This window comes from Phalaenopsis equestris, unplaced genomic scaffold (assembly GCF_001263595.1).
Source record: "Phalaenopsis equestris unplaced genomic scaffold, ASM126359v1 Scaffold207917, whole genome shotgun sequence".
In the NCBI taxonomy this organism is placed as follows: Eukaryota; Viridiplantae; Streptophyta; class Magnoliopsida; order Asparagales; family Orchidaceae; genus Phalaenopsis; species Phalaenopsis equestris.
In genome coordinates, this window is record NW_018227212.1 from 1 (window position 1) to 2,457 (window position 2,457).

Here is a 2,457-nt window from a genome sequence, read left to right on the forward strand (position 1 = left end):
AATATAAATTTGCTAAGGACTTATTTGGGATCAATTTTATTTTTAATTTTTTTTAATTTTTATGTAGTTTTCTTTTTTGTAGCTAAAAAAATATAATCCTTTTCTGACTTAACAAATATTTACCAGCATACCACCAGATGTTTCACATTGAAGTTCAAATTAATCTGACAGGCTGATGTTCTAGAGTACTATGATCAGACAGTCTCCTCTCCTCAAGGCTCCTTCTACATTCCAGCTGTTTTAAGGGTATTAAAACTTTTCTTACATACATACCCCCACCCATTTCCTATGTATTTACATATCTAACACCTTAACTTTTTACTTTTTTACATTCATGCCAACCAAATCTTTCATAACACGTCAAAACTACCACCATTTTAACTTTTTAAAATGAGAAATACATATTTTCATGCATATGTTAGGCGGCATGTGCGTAAAAATTGAAATTTAGGTTTTAAGACATGTAAATACATAGGAATTGAGTGGTATGTATGTAAATCTTTATTTATGTTCGATTGAGTTCAGCTCATTAATTAGCTCGAGTTTGAGCAATTTTTACAAGCTCTTAATGTTTAATGAGCCAAACAGATGTGATAGTGGTCGACTCGATGATAGCTTGATTATGTTTATCCATACGTAAACGTACGTGTTATATATGCATGTGTGCATTTATATTTATATGCATTCATGTGTGGGGAAATTTACATGCATACCACACAATTCTGATGCATTTGCATATCCAACACCTAAAGTTTGATATTTACACGAAATAACAATTCAAGTGTTTGATATGTAAATATGTATAAGAATTGTGTGGTATGTATGAAAATGCCCCTTAGGTGTTGATCTTTATATTTTATAATTTAGGTGCATTTACATACATAGCACACCATTCTTATATATTTACATATCTAACACGCCAACTTTCATTTTTACACATATAACCCTCAACGTTTTAATATCATATTAAAAAAACACTATCACCACTTTTTAAAAGGTTTAAAGCACCAAAGAGCTATATATGTGCACACGAAAGCTTAGCTGTGTGATATGTAAGTACATGAGAATTGTGTGCTATGGTTTGCAAATAGAATGAGCCGAATAATAACAAAGATTTCGTCTTGTTTGCTTGATGAAATGAATTGAATAACACGAGCTCAACTTGTTTACACGCGTCGACCTCACCGACGACTTCTCTCTCTCTCTACAGGGGCGTCGCCTGCTTCAGGCAGTGAAGAGAAGGAGAATAAAGCACACTCTCAGTCGAAAAAGCATATTTTTCCGGGATTCGTACACTTGCCAGTAGGTTTATTTTGCAAAAATGAATTGTTTTTACTTTTATAACTTGTAACATATGCATGTAGAAAGTGTGCTCTAATCCTCATTTGATGGCATGCCATTATTATCCTTTAGGATTATGTGTTTTATTTCTGATTTTTTATTGAAAAAGCACGAAGATTTACATGCATGTCACTCAATTCTCATGTATTTTTTACATACCTTACTCCTAAAACTTCAATTTTTACATGCGTACCTCATCACCCATGCATGGAAAGCTGTAAAAAAGGTGATATTTTTGATGTGATGTGAAGGATTTGGGTGATGCAAGCTTAAAAAAGCAAGATTTAGGTGGTAGATATGCAAATAAATAGGAATTGAGTGCTATGTATGTAAATGTTCCCAAAAACAATTTGATTTGATGTAAGGAGAATAGGTTTTAGGTGTTCTTTAAAATTTAAAATTAGTTTGTTTTCTTACATTGAAGACTACAACCTTCTAACTTTTAAAACGTGAAATACATCTTTTTCATGCCCTGGCAAAGTGGTTTTAATTATGAAGTTATCAAGTTTAGGTGGGAGTATGATGTTGTAAATACATAGGAATTGGGTGGTTTGTATGTAAATCTTCCCGCATGTGTTTTCTGAGGTTATATCTGTAAATTTCGAGTTCATTTAAGCAAAATGTTATCATTCGTGAGAAGCTATACATAAACTGGTTTCTGCTGCTTGCTTTAAAAGTAGTGTTACTAAGATTCATTTCTTGTTTATCAACAGGTATTGTTCTTCTCGTCTGGACTGTACTATTGACCACGTCCTGCCAATTTCAAGGGGTGGCGAATGGAAATGGGAAAATCTGGTATTTTTGTTTTTCTTATGATAAAAATTGCTCGTTTAATTTTTTGTGTGGGGTTCAGGTTGATCCGCCAACCCGAAATAGATTTGGAATTGACCCGCCAACTCTAAATTGACCCAATATTGACTCTGAATATACTCGAGTTTAACATGAATAGTTGGTCATTAGGACTTTTAACGATCCAATTACGAGCCGAGTTGAGGTCGGCTCCAAATCGGCTTGAAAAAAATTTATGCTCGAATAATTTTCAATCCAAAATTTTGACTCATTTTTTTCGACCCGATCTCATTCTGTTATGGTATGACTCATATACCATATCGGGAC

General features: G+C 33.3%; 1 long non-coding RNA gene across 1 annotated transcript; it reads left to right on the forward strand.

Moving 5' to 3' along the window:
• Nucleotides 1-130: 130 nt before the first annotated feature.
• Nucleotides 131-2,409, forward strand: LOC110036530. Its single transcript, XR_002295238.1, has 3 exons — nucleotides 131-246; nucleotides 1,211-1,302; nucleotides 2,055-2,409. It is a non-coding gene; the product is annotated as an uncharacterized LOC110036530 (long non-coding RNA).
• The last annotated feature ends 48 nt before the right edge of the window (nucleotides 2,410-2,457 follow it).